A 15,437-nucleotide genomic window follows, 5' to 3' on the forward strand; every position below is an offset into this window, starting at 1 on the left:
AGTGAAAATGTATAGTTTGCTATAATGTCAATGTCTAAGACTAAAGTAAACCTTTTCCACAAAGTACGTTACTGACAGACATTTGCATTGCATGAGAGAGGAAGACTAAGACCTGACAATTATTTTAGAAAAAATTATCTTCTGGCATGTGGTGTCAGTGACAAGTCAAGCTTGCCAGTTTTAGCTTGGCATGTCTTTGATAAGAGGCTCTGCCGTCCAAGGCCATTCCCTGGAATTGAAAATAACCAAATATAAAGTAGAACTGTTCAATGTACGGGCTTGTGGTCAGTGGAGGCAAGGCAGAGAGAAAACAGTGCCAGGGGTCAATGCAGGTAAAATTAGATGAATGTATTACAAGTTTTCAAATATAGAGAGACAGGAAGTCTCAGCCAGCTGACAAGTGGCCAGATGGACGCTGGAGTATCAGTTTGGATTGACACTTGATTTTGCTAAAAGCTTCAGTCAGACTCATTGTGGGTTTCCAAACAGTGATTTTTTTTTTAATGGCTCTTCAAAAATGATGTGTTTGCATAATATGAGATTGGGAGCATTTCTGTTCCTCTCGACATGGTGACAGCTGAGCCAGTCGTTTGCAGCCAACAGTGCCAACAGTCCAAATTACTGCAAATTTTCGATATTTTGATATTGCTTTATTTTCAGGCCTGCCATGTGACTCTGTGGCGTAACAGTTAAAAATGCTGACAATGGTGTCAGTGACAAGTGTTCAACACCTGTGTTTCACGAAGCAGCAGAATGTAGAAATGAAACTTTAATCCCACAGGCACAAATAGAAAGTGCCTGCAGCTGAAAATTAAGCATAAGAATATGTAGACTAAGGCATATGATTTTAATCATATCTCACAGATTAAACAGAGTAAATCTATTTCAACACAGAAATGTCCTTCAACATTTCAGAAAACTCCCGTTCGCAAAAAATCTAAAGAGCCCTTTAAAAGAGAATATTGTTTAGACATGTGATCGGTAGGGAAAACAGTCATCAAAATCCTCTCCCAACATAAAGCTGCTAGAATCACTTTTGCTTCCATATGAATAAGGTTGACGAGGAAAGGACGGCAAATTTTTTCAGAGTTGGTTCAGATTCCAGAAAAAGTTTGTAGGGAGAAACGCAGGGTTTGTTGAAGAAAACCTGCCAGCGAGCAGGTAAGTTTCATGGAGTATGTTGCCCGGGTAACTGACTCAGAGTTATGCTGAACTGGCTTTGTGAAACTGAAAAACCAGAGTTTCCGTCATCTCAGGGTTAACTAACTCAGGGTTTCACTAAACCTGCTTTCTGAAACAGGCCCCAGGTAGACATTGCTCCACTTTATCTTTACATAGCAAATAGTCGGTTGCTACTATATTAATGCTCTGGATCCTGTATGTAGCACATTTAGGTTAATGCTAATCTTAAATGTACAATTACATTGGTGTTGGTGACCTTGACAACAACTATCTTTCCTATCTCACCAGAGTTTGTCCCTTTATGGTGGTGACCCAAATCCCTCCCTTTTTTATTTTCCACATTAGGACGTGCATGTGGCACAGACCACTTGTGTTTGTCTCTTTTACCCGCCAGACATTAAATGCAAAGGCGGTGAGGATCACTTACGATCTGGAGAGTTTTATAATTTACATATTTCCCACTGAATAGCTACACCTGGGCCTTTCTCGCAATTTTACAAGCGGTATTTACTGATCCAAGCAGCGTTCTATCAATAACATTCAGGCTTATATACCATATGTCAAAAATTATTTATATACATATGCCATATCTACAGAATCCTGGAACCTCCTATGATATATTACTGGAGTGCCTTTAAACGTTATTTTAATTGAAATGCCACGTTCCAATCTCTTTTTTTCTCTCTGTGGATTCATTAGAAATAAAATGTGCAGTTCTGGAGCTCAAGAAGGGATAAAGGCGAGGAAAGAGAACACGAGGAACAGAGTTTGATAAAGCAAGGAGGAGGAGATGTGGGATTACAAGAAGCGATGGGATGAAAAGGGAGGGAGGAGAAGCCATGGTGTCACTGGATGGAAGATGAGAGAAGTGGGCTGGAGACTGATGTGTTTTTTTGCTTTCTGCACGTCTCCCACCAGCTGTGAGCAGATGTTGGACCCACAGGCCTCCACCAGCATGAAGCCCCTAAAGCCGTCACCGTAGCAAACACACCACACATAAAGCACATGCTCATATGCATACGTGCCCTTACATGTGCATGTTTATTATAACGAGATCAAAGAGAGGATGAATGCATGGTGAGGTGATGAAATCGTTAAACGGTTTAATTCATACACAGTTGATTGTGGGTTAAAGGTGCAATGGTTATTATTTTGTCAGCAAAAGATGTTTCTTTTCCCCTTGGCCTTCGACAGGGGTGAATATGAATTTGAATTATGATTAAACTACTCGGCTCATAATGGCATTCTGCATTAATTACAAACCAAATTAGTTTTCCTCATGTAATCCACGACATACTGTAAAACAATCAGTTTCCAATAAAATCCAATCCTCAGGGACACAATGAGGTGCTCATCCCTCTCGTTGATGATCTCATTTGTTTAGGTCCCTGTCTCAGAATCAATCGCTTATTGATGGTAAAATGCTACATGAAGATTTAATTAATTTGTTTTACGCATAAAGCAGCAACATCGGCCTCCACCTTAATATCCATATAGCCATGATGACAAAAGTTGACACAAACAAACACACACACACACACACACACACACACTCGCAGGAATGACAGCAGGGGCACTGGGTCGATGAACATGTGGCAGGAGATGAGAGACCACAAGAGTGTGTGATAAATATTTGAAGCTTAGCGCAGCAGATCTGTAAGCCATCAATCAATCTGTAGATTCCATGGTGAGGCTGTGTGTGTGTGTGTGTGTGTGGGGGGGGGGGGGGGTGTTGTAAGTGCATGTCAGTGTTTGTAGCTATGAGTTGAAGAGACAGTTAACAAATGCTTGTTTCGGTGTCTTTGTGCAATAATTCTGTATGTGTTAGAGCTGTTTGTGTGCCAGTCCCCGATGGGAAATCTAACCTGAAGTTGAAATATATTTAAGAGGCTTAATTTCCTGACACACACACCTGCAAAGTGTTGTTGTGTCTTTTTACTACCTGAGTGATCCACATGTAGTGGCTGTTTTTGTAAGCTCCTCCTTTAAAGGCCCCATATTATGAAAAACAGGTTTTCTCTGGTCTCTACACCTATAAACTGGTCCTCCCTGAGCCTGCCAACTCCCAGGATGAAGAAAACAAGCGACTCCTGCATGGTCTCTGCAGCCCCCCCCACTGGTACAACGGCGCTCCTACAGGCTGTTCAGATTCAGCTCCTGTTGTTACGTAACGAAGGGAGTCATTTGCGTAGGCCGAACTCCTCTGTTCGATGATAGGAGATATCTGAGAGGGGGCGTTTCGCAACACAGCTGGGAGAGAGCGCAACTCGACTTACCAGTTGTGGCGCTGGGTGATCAGGCTGGTGCTCCGTAAATAAATCCCGGTGCGGGTGAAGCTGGAGACAATCCTCCCTCTGTCTCACACGCTCTGGTGCGTCTTCACTGCTGCCTCCGGTCGGACGGAACCCGGGGGCGCGTGTCCGACAGAGCGCCGTGCATGACGGTCCGGGTCTGGTCTTTTGCGTTTCATTTTTAATGACAATGTGCCGACTACGGTCCGTGTTAGCTTGTATGTGTGTGCTAACTACTTCACATCGGACTGCTTCAGTAACAAGGGTTTGCCTCGACACTGACCCTCGTTAAAGGATCTGTCCCACCCATACGGGACCCAGCAACTTCACCCGAGCCACATAGGCAAGCCATAGCGACACATCCACGTAAACATTGGCGCATGTTACCGCTAACGTAAGTGGCATCGTCTCCGTCACTCTCCAAGTAGGCGATGACAGACGGAGCTCATTAGCATTTAAAGGTGCAGGCACAGAAACAGCCTGTTCTCAGCACAGCTCATTTGAGCAACTTTTAGACAGCTGAAATTTAGGACCACGGATGGGTTTGGGGCAATGCATATCAAATACAGTGTTGTTGGACCTCTGACAGCTGTGTGAAATTAATGAAAAACAGTATAATATGGGACCTTTATGGAACACTTTCTCACGAGAGACACAAGCAGAAAAGTCGATTCCCATTCCAGCCCTGTGTCCTTAAAATCACATTCCCACACAACCAAATTACATTGTGTGTTACATGTCGCCGGAAATGTATTATGTGGTAGATTACGCACAAGTACGCTTTAAATGAGTCTGCAGAAGTCACAAAAAAACACAGGACTTTCACTCAGGAGATTTCCGTTTGTGTCCCATGTGAACCGAGTATTTTTAAACCTAACCCAGTGCTTTTGTTGCATTTCTGGTTTGTTTTGTTTGAATTTTATAGTCATTTTAAGCCAAACCATGATGTCCGTTGTTAAACCAAACCAGATTGTTTTGTATAATTTGTTTTGTCTTTCTTCAATTTACAATGTTAACCATGTGTTTCAAACTGTTTCAAATTGCGACCATAATCCTGGAGAAAATATGTTTCCCTGGAAGTGTAATTGAGTGTGCAGTCTCGTCGTGTGGTTACATCATTTTGTGGAAGACACGGTTGCCTTTTGACAGAGGGAATGGTGGCTTCACTATGCACACTGCTTCAGTGTGATTGATTTGTATTTATTGTTTTTATCCTAACCCTAACCCACCATCTGAAAGTCCAGCCAGCTTCATTTGTACAGGCTAATACATTTACAGACCCACACCGGCAAGGTTTCCCTCCATGCTCTCTGAGATGAGCCTCCGCAGAAAAAACAATTCCACATGAGGAAACAAATGTAAGAACCCTTAGGGAAGGCATTTCAAATGGACAGCATTCGGAGCAATAGGAGATCGTTATTACAATCCATCCTGAAGGGGACATGAAAGTTTTTGCAAGATTTCACGACGGCAATACTGTCAAGATATTTCAGTCCGAGCCAAAACTATCAATCTGCTGGTGGCAACACAATCTCACACCCATGTCTTTAAACACTGATGCTGGTTCAGTGGCCTAAGCTTCAAATTATGATACTCCGGCTACCTTTTAACATCTGTTTTGGAACTTGTCCTGGGTGGCGTATCAGTCTCCGCTCGTTACATGTCGTGTCTTTTCAAAATAAACTTCTGTGTTCACAGGAAACTCTTATCAACACTTTTTGAGGGTTACTCATGCAACCAAACTACTTGGCTAGTTTGTAACTTAACATAAGTACGTAAGATATGTAGATATGTAGATATGATGTAAAGGCTCGGTTATGCTTCTGCGTAGTGATCACGCAATGGCCACGCAGTTGCTTGGAGACCGTGATGGTTCTGCGTTGGGTTTACGTGTCGAAATGCAATTCAATGCCACACCGGTAGAGGGCGCTATGTTTTTTGTATAGACTGACCGACCGACCGAGACTCTTGACGTATATCGTCGTTAGCCTCGTTATAGCCTATTTGTTTACCTTCCGGCTTTAAACATCCACAATTTTTCAGTGTTTTATTTCTTTGTGCAAAAGCGACAAGGTGCAAACAGTAAAAGTATTAAAAGTTTAAATGGCGGTGTTTATGAGTGGAAACCGGAAAAGCGGTCTCCAGCGGATGTAGTTAGCGGACCAATCACAGCCAATGCCGCTGCGTTGGTGTTGCGTCGCCTCGACGCACGTCTAGGATTTTTGGGAGGTGCACGTCAGGCCCTTGCGGTGGACGTAAGGGGGGTCCGCAAGGACGTAAGGGGTCCGTAAGCCCCCTTGGAAGCATAACTTGGGCTTAAGTCACCATCAATGGTCACCCCATCCCTCTCGACCCACTTGTAACAAACATGGGTGTAAAGCTGGACTCGTCATGATTGTTCCACCTGAGAAACATTTCAAGGTTAAAACCCTCCCTGAGCAAATGTGATCCACAAAAACTGGTCCATGCCTTTATCAGCTCGCACATTGACTATTGCAAGTCCCTGTTTGAAGGCTTAGTGACAAAAACTGTCAAAAGGTGACAATACATCCAAAACAGTGTTGGCCGGACACTCAGCAGCACACAGAAATCATAGCACATCACCTCAGTCCTCTACTCGCTTTACTTGCTCCCAATCAAGACATGGATCATCTACAAGTAAGTCCTCCTGGTGTACAAGGCCATAAAGTGTACCGGTCCAACCTACCTTCAGGAGCTCCTCACCTCTCCATCCCCACCCCGGACTCTAAGGTCTGGCTGATAAAACCTCCTTGCTGTGCCACAGATAATACTGACAAGTATAGCATGGGAGATTGTGCCACCTCGTAACCAGGGCCACGCTTGTAGAACCAGCTCCCAGGCCAAATGAGGGCCTCAGACTCACTCTCTGTTTTTAAATCTAATCTTAAAAAACACCTTCTCTCTGCCTTCCCCAAGGGTCCAGGCTTATACGCGTTTTCCTTTTAAATCGGTAAATCCTGTCTCTAATGTTGTCACTAATTTTATTTGCTTTTAAACTTGGGTCTTGAAATGTTTTAACAGTTGTATTTATTCTGTTTCAACACTTAAAATTGTTTGTTTGTGTAAATTGTTTCGTTTTAATGTTGTACTATGGTTGTTTTAACGCTGTATGTGAAGAGATTTGTATTCTAAAGTATGCTATTCATCCATCCATCCATTCATCCATTCATCCATCCATCCATCCATCCATCCATCCATTCAGGGTTGGCTGGAATTGATCCCAGCTGACATTGGGCAAAGGCAAGGTTCACCCTGGACAGGACTGGACATGTAGAGCCAGACAGGTAACCAGTCTATCACATGGCTGACATGTAGAGACAAACAGGTAACCAGTCTATCACATGGCTGACATGTAGAGACAAACAGGTAACCAGTCTATCACAGGGCTGACATGTAGAGACAGACAGGTAACCAGTCTATCACAGGGCTGACATGTAGAGACAGACAGGTAACCAGTCTATCACAGGGCTGACATGTAGAGACAAACAACCATTCACGCTCACATTCACACCTACGGGCAATTTAGAGTCATCAATGAACTTATCCCCATCCTGCATGTCTTTGGACTGTGGAAGGAAGCTGGAGAACCTGGAGAGAACCCACACTTACACGGGGAGAACATGCAAACAGAAGGAATCCGAACAGAGAACCAAACCCGGGACCCTTTTCGCTGTGAGGTGACAGTGCTACCCACTACACCACCGTGCAGCCCGTGTGCTTTATAAATTAAATGTATTATTATGTAAGTTATGTTACAAGACAACAAAGACAACAACATTGGGCTCCTGTGTGAAAGTCCTGTGTTTGTTGGACCCATCCAACCTCCACTACTAAGTGGACTTCCTCGCTTTTTACATCCGTTTGGCTGTCTTTACATTAGAGTTGTCTCCTAGATACACTAAAGGGTGCCTCTATGTATTGGCCACTGAACAAGTGTCAGCATTTAACGTATTAAAGTTCGGAGTGAGAAGGAGTTGCTGGTGGCTGGAGACATTTTACTAAAACCAAAACTCACCAAAAATGATGGGAAAACCAGGGGATCAACCCTGTCAGTAGGCTTCATCCCCTGGGGACAAAGAATGTCTGTACTATACATCATGGCACCCAGTCCAGTATTTGTGAGATAGACAGACTGACACGTCCCTTGAGCCACACCACTAGTGTGACTGAAACAGGAACATACCTCCGGGGAGGCAATTAAAAGAGAGACTTGCGTCAGACAGCAATTTCAACCAAAGGTAGTGAAAAGGCAATTAGAAAAAAATGGACAAAAGGTTGTGACAGTACAGAACGGTGGAGCCATCACAGAAGCAGTTTATGTTCATCTAATGACATACCATAGATATGGCAATGAAGACATTAGTAAGTGACTTTGTACTTCAAGTAATTTTCTTGTTTCGACATCTATTGAACCCACACACAGGTCACAACGATGCGAAAGCAACCGTTTCCTTCTCATTGTTATTCAGCCGTTTCTACTCAGATGGATACAACAGGATGATATTGGTATGCGGCCAAGCAGTCTGAATTCTGGGTATCGGTACTCAGCCCAGCAGTCTGCTGCCCCTGACCCGATGAGCTGAGACGGCTGTCTGTCCAGATGAGAGCTTGGATGCTTTGGGTTGGATTTGTTCTGATGACGGTGCAATCCGCAGATAGTCATCCTGTGCCAGGTCCTGTATGATTGGATCAGCAGGCATGGATGGGGGTGGACTGTGTGTGTGTGTGTGTGTGTGTGTGTGTGTGTGTGTGTGTGTGTGTGTGTGTGTGTCCTCCAGCGTGACTGTCTGAGTTAGTGTGACCTGAAGGTAAAAACGTTGACCCTCATGTTTCCCCTGCTGTTGCTTCTTGTTTCTTCTTCTTTTCTGGTGTTTAACCTCTTTGTTTCATACTTGTTTTTTTCCCAAAGGTACGCTTGACTTGTGACAGAATAGAATAAAATAGACTGACTTACTGTAGATTCACATTCAAAACAGAAGTCATTAACTATAAGTTTGATTTTGGTTGGTAAATTGAGGGGGAGGGTGTAATGGGTAAAAAACAGAAATAGATAATCACCTTCATGCAAAAATCAAATTGTATCAATATATGTATCATTATTACATGCATAGCTTAAGTAAGTTAATCAGAAGGGAATTATTTAATGTTCGATTATTTTAGTGGCTTAGCTCTCGCTAGATAATTTACTGAGTATTTTCATATCAACAATATACAAATTAAAATTCAGTTAAACTGTATTGCATCTCTGAGTTTTTGTGTACTCTACTGATTATAATCTTCTTGAATAATAAAGATACAATCTTGGAAACTGGCACTGCCGTAAGCTGACAAACCGATATGCATACCTTGAGGACTGTTTCCAGATCTTTTAATATGAAATGTTCATGATATACATATATTCATCATGAACAGATTTAACTAAGCCCCGCCCCCTTCTGCTACTCCGTCAAGCTGTCAGAGCTACCACGGAGCCCACTCACTAACTGCTAACTCACTAACTGCACTCATTGAATAAATATTGTTGAATAAATATTTGGAAAAGCAAAAAAGTGATTTCAGAGAGAAGAAGACAGAAGTGTCTTCATTGTGCCTTTGAAGGATTTATCCAGGCTGTCACACTGATTCAGCAGTGAAAACAGCTAAAAAGAAAAGCTGAAGTCTCCAGACCACAGTGTGAAAGTGAACCAGCACATCAGCTGGTGGTAGAGACAGTAGAAGTTTAGGAACAACACTGTTCCTGTAAAGCCAGGTGGGTCTTTATTCACTGTAACAATCATTAACAAGAAACATGTAGACACTCAGTAAATGTCAGTTGTGTAGCATAGAACTAGTTAACAATGTGCTAATATACTCTGCTAATGTAAGCTCCACAGGTTTTTATTTAGAAACGTGCATCTCCTTCCAACCTCTGCGGTTCACGACTTTCACTATTACATGAAATCCACAAGATCAGCCTGAAAATGAAGAAACGATTCCTGAAAGTCTACGGAGCAGAGTCGTAGAGTTGTCAGACCCTCGTCAGGGCTTGCCGATGCTCCGCTATTATTGGCCAGTCTGCATTCAATTCCCATCTGTCTATTCTGCCATCCACACAGCTTTGTTTCACCGACTTGAACCCTGGAAATATTTCAAATGAAACTTCAACAAGGATGTCATTGCTAGGTGGTCCAGGAGTTTAACAGAAGCTGCCTTCTTACAACTTTGTTTTCTAATAAAGCAAACCGACATCTGTCGTCCTTGAGAGTCTCTTCTCAGTCAAACAGCCAAGACATCAAAACCACATCGTTTTGTCCCTCGACGTGCATGCGAACCATTTACAAAGCGATCCTCAATCAAAGGGTGAGATACTCTTGGAGAGCTAAGGGTTAAGAGTGCATGCGTGTGTGTGTGTGCATCACAATGAGGGGTGATTGTCGAGGCGCGTCATTCCTTAGTTTTGATAAGGGGACTAATGGTGCAAGTGGTTGCCGTGGAAACCTTGTTTGAACGTACAAGGATTTTCATTCCTGCAGAAATACACTATATTGCCAAAAGTATTCGCTCACCTGCCTTGACTCGCATATGAATTTAAGTGACATTCTTCTCCACCCGTTGCAGCTATAACAGCTTCAACTCTTCTGGAAGACTTTCCACAAGGTTTAGGATTGTGTTTATGGGACTTATTGACCGTTCTTCCAGAAGCGTATTTGTGAGGTCACACACTGATGTTGGACAGGTGGGCCTAACTCTCAGTCTCCACTCTAATTCATCCCAAAGGTGTTCTATTGTGTTGAGGTCAGGACTCTGAGCCAGTCAAGTTGATCCACACCAAACTCTCTCATCCATGTCTTTATGGACCTTGCTTTGTGCACTGGTGTACAGTCATGTTGGAACAGGAAGGGGCCATCCCCAAACAGTTCCACAAAGTTGGGAGCATGGACTTGTCTAACATCTCTTGGTATGCTGAAGCATTCAGAGTTCCTTTCACTGGAACTAAGGGGCCAAGCCCAGCTCCTGAAAAACACCCCCACACCATAATCCTCCTCCACCAAACTTTACAAGTACCGTTGTCCTGGCAACCGCCAAACCTAGACTCGTCCATCAGATTACCAGATTGAGAACCATGATTGGTCACTCCAGAGAACGTCTCCACTGCTCTAGAGTCCAGTGGCGGCGTGCTTTACACCACTGCATCCGATGCTTTGCATTGCACTTGCTGATGTATGGCTTGGATGCAGCTGATCGCCATGGAAACCCATTCCATGAAGCTCTCTACAAGTTCTTGAGCTAATCTGAAGACCACATGAGGTTTGGAGGCCTGTAGTGATTGACTGCAGAAAGTTGGTGACCTCTGTGACCTATGTGCCTCAGCATCCGCTGACCCCCCTCCATCATTTTACACCTACCACTTCTTGGCTGAGTTGCTGTCGTTCCCAATCGCTTCCACTTTGTTATAATCCCACTGACAGTTGACTGTGGAATATTTAGGAGCGAGGACATTTCCCGACTGGACTTGTTGCACAGGTGGCATCCTATCACAGTACCACGCTGGAATTCACTGAGCTCCTGAGAGCGACCCATTCTTTCACAAATGTTTGTAGAAACAGTCTGCATGTCTAGGTGCTCGCTTTTATACAGCTGTGGCCATGGAAGTGACTGGAACACCTGATTTCATTTATTTGGATGGGTGAGTGAATACTTTTGTCAATATAGTGTATGTACTCTCTCTCTCTCTCTCCCTCCCTCTCTCTCTCTCTCTCTCTCTCTCTCTCTCTCTCTCTCTCTCTCTCTCTCTCTGTCATATGAGAGTGTACTTCTTGCATCAGTGATTTGAAAAGAGGCAGGAGATACATAATGAAGAGTCCTTGGATGCTACAGCAAACAGCCAGCTTTTTAATCCCGTTCCTGCCTTTGAGGGTCTGATGTCTACCAACACATACTAGTATTGGGGCTTGAGTTGGGCCAGATCTCATGGGGGATGTCGAACAAGTGCAAAAAAAATAAAGGGAAAAAAAGGGCTGCAATTCATCAAGAAACACACAAAAAAATGGATGTAGCGATACACAAAAATAACCCACATGCACTCATCTTCCCAGGTGACCGGCATTCATGCTGAGAGCGTGTTGGTAAATTGTTAATATTGTGAGGTGCATTGCGGCTTATACATTTGAATGGTTCTTAAATTACATTTTAAATTTAGATGAGCTGTTTCAGTTAGCTGACAAATGTGTTGTCCTGTTCGAGGAGGGAGGGCTCGGGGCATCCAGCTCCTACCGAGGCAGTTCAGGGGAGGAACAAGCAGCCAATCAAAATGCACGCCGCTTCATTTTTTTTGCACTCCGTGTGTGCCTGTGTCATGTTAAGTCTTTGGGCTGTGGAAATTAATTAACAGCCTTTCAATCAGGCCCACATCCATTATAGCAGGTAATCATGCTCGCAGAAATATAATCAAATTGAATGTTTGATGATGCTTCTCCAATTTCTTCGGTAAACACCAACATTTGCACAGCCCCTTCTCACACGAAAATACCTATTGGTTATTGTCAATAGTCTACTGTACCAGCCCGCCTCACCCACCGGCTCTATGCAAATATCTATGATCTATGCAAATAATGCAGGTACATGCGGGATGAAGATATGAGCCTGTAAATGTTTGCGCCCAAAATTCAACCCACAGATCACCTGCAGTGCACCCAAAGCCAGACCCTTTGTTTTCAAGGATATTTGTGTAACTAGAGCTCCTAAAGCTTGGAGTTTAACATTCAGAGCCATGGTGCTGCATGCATATGTGTGTGTGTGTGTGTGTGTGTGTGTGTACATGTTTATACATGCTTATCTTTTTAATCTTTGCAAGGATGTGTTCAATCTAACTTCAAGTGTTCAAGTGACCTACAACAGATAATTAAATATATAAATTACAATGAAAACCTTGAGAATGTGACCCAATCAACCTTCGGTCTGAACCTTTAAAGTAGGTTTAGGCTATTCATGGTGCTGAAGAGTGGACGAGGTTAAGGGCTTACGACAGCATCAGTAAAAGGAGAATGAGAAATAAATATCACTGGTCAAACTTATCTCACAAGGTGTCTCTCTGAGCCACGATGCACCGTAGCCATAGCAACTGGTGCCCAGCATCTCCTGGAGGGAATGCGAAAAAAGGATCCGTGATTCACGTCCAAACAACAACAGCCTGAGAATCCAAATACACTGAGGTAAACTGCCACCCCCAGACGGTCAAGCTGACAGCTGTGAGGAGGAGGGGCCAAGCACAAAACAAACAAACAAAAACAATCACATTCATCCTCCGTTCGTTTCATCCCGACTGCGTCGCTTGTGGTCATTGTTTTTCTGTTTGGCTCTTGGGATCTGTTGACTCGTGCTGTCAAACTGCATGATGGTAAGAAGTAATAACTTTGTCATGCCAGCAGAGCGGAATAAAGTCCAGCAAATCTTGCAGCTCATACACACTAATGGTCCTCGTTTCAGCAGCCTGGGGCAGCTTTTTAATTGTTTTCATTGAGAGTGAAGACTTTTAGTGTGTTTCTTGCTTTTTTCGCTTTCTTTTTGCAGAAGTGCCCTAAACGCCTTGAATTTAAAAAAAATCTACTTGGAGCGGAAAAGTGCCAGATGTTCTAAGCATTTTTTTTCTTCTCATTTTGGTGACTTTTGCTCGTAACCCAGAGGTATATGATTTAAAACAGCCGTAGTTATCATGAAATGAAACACAGGCCAGGAGGCAAATTAATGTGGTCCTTGATATTTCATGTAAGCTCTTTTCATTAATTTCAATTTTACTATTAACTGTAAGGCAGCGTACAGTTCATGCTTTATGTTAAGCTAATGCTAGCACTCATCCGTTGGTTGCCTGGCAACAATAAAGTAAAAAGAAGCAGCAAACTGCAACAAAAAAAAGAAGCTCTGTGTGAAAACGGCAGTGTGGTGCACCGCTGTGTCGCTCAGGGCCAAAGACTCAGGTGAGTTTGAAATTCCCCTGAGGAGGAAATGAATAAATGAATCGGATATGATTTGTTTTATATACCTAATATACCTAATACACCTAATAAAAAGCACAACTGTCAACACTCAAATGCAACATACAACTACGGCCATTTTGCTCCACTTTCAGGCTCACTGCAGTGCGACGTGCTATATTTGCTCCAAAACAATTATCCAGAAAGAAAACGGCCACATTTACAGCCTTACAACAACACATTCCCTGTCGATGAAAACATAATAAGCCAGCCAGAACTTCTTGTGAACCCTATTTAGTATAGAGCTGAGAAAACTGTTCTGAATCATAATAACCAAGATTGGGATCTCTTCATTACCAAAAGTCCCCCGCTCTAACACTCCAGTGTCTCCGATTCCAGTCGGCTTTGCCACATTTGGCCTGCTCAAGTAAGCGGCAGCAATCAGGGACCTGCCTGCTGGGCCTGGTATAAGGCAGCTGTGCCTCATTACTAATACCAATCAGAAGAAAAACTGAGACCCGGCCCCTGAGAGTCACCGCTTTGGACTGCGGTGCAACAGTACATAGAGATAAAGCGTGGAGGAAGCTCTCCCTCTCTCCTTTCTTGTTTCACTGCTTTGTTGCTAGGTAGCTTCGTCTCTGCCCATTCTTCGCTTTCTTTGTTTCTACTTTTCTTCACAGTCTATTTTTTATTTTTATATCCTTGGCTGCAGATTTGAGCTGTTTTCAGTTTCAAAAGTGTTTTTCTTTTCCCATCAATAGTGTTGATGTAAGTAAGAAGCTACTTCTGTCTACTCTATTACAGATATATTTCAGAAATACATCGAAGATGAACAAATGTAATACACAATGGTGAACATGATGGGAACTGAGCATGGGGTGCATGAAGGTTGAACATAGTATATTAAAAACAATCAGCAGGCTAATTATCCATCACAATCTAAAGGACATGTCAAATGATATGACTTTCCTGGCTTATTTTATTTCTTTCCTGGTTTATGTATGAACAGTCTGCAAGAAAAGTGGGATTTTCGACACCTACATCTATCTCTAAAACTCCATTTTAAGGAAATCTCTAAATAGATCAGGCTAAGTATAATTATAGAATCAGCCAAGGGGGAAGAAAAAAAAGGTAGAAATCAATGTTCCCAGACTGCCTCATCAGAGCTGTGTTCCTATTTACGTCTCTATTGTTTAGTTCTTAAGAATTTATATAATTTTTTGTCTTTTATTTTGAAAATGTTTCATTTCTGTTTTTAATTCACTTTTTTTTTAAGTTCCTGACTCAAAATTCATATCTTTTATATCATCTGTTTTATATCTGCCAATGCGAGCTGCAATGCAGGCACGCTGTTCTTTTAAGCGACACAAGCAAGAGACAAACCAGTCAAAGCCAACTTAAAGGTGTCATTTCCGTGCAGCTTTCCCAACTTTCATAACACTGAAGACAGAGCAAGTCAGCTTTCAAAGATTTCTAAATGACGACGGTGAAAGAAAAGTCAGGTTAGAAAATGAAAGCAGAGGTCATCTTGCTTTTGCAGGCTGTTCAACAGCCTCTGCACTCAATGAGTTTTCTCTTGCAAGACACGGAGGCTTTCTACTTCTGTCTGCCGGACAAATTCAGTTCTCATGAATTAACTCAAGACCAGAGCTAATGTTTATGTCATCAGCTACAATCCCTATTACAGCTTAGTACTGCCTGCAATTACCTCCTATTAATGTTTAAATCATACTCATTATGTGTTATTTAATTTCATTATGCTGGTGGTAGAGATCAAGAGGAAGGTGTAGAAGGCACGGCATATAACCTCCAGTAGAAATGATGAAACTGAAAGGGAACACGGCTTTGGCTTCTCTATTCTGTCTTAATAAGAGGCAGCTAGCAGGCTACATGTTCAATTACATGACAGCAGTTACATATATGTATTTCATGTAAGGTGGTAAGATAAGTGCGTCATCCCCAAACAGAAACTACTTAAAATGCACTCCAATAC

The sequence above is a fragment of the Eutrigla gurnardus genome (assembly GCF_963514095.1).
Source record: "Eutrigla gurnardus genome assembly, chromosome: 3".
Taxonomy (NCBI): Eukaryota; Metazoa; Chordata; class Actinopteri; order Perciformes; family Triglidae; genus Eutrigla; species Eutrigla gurnardus.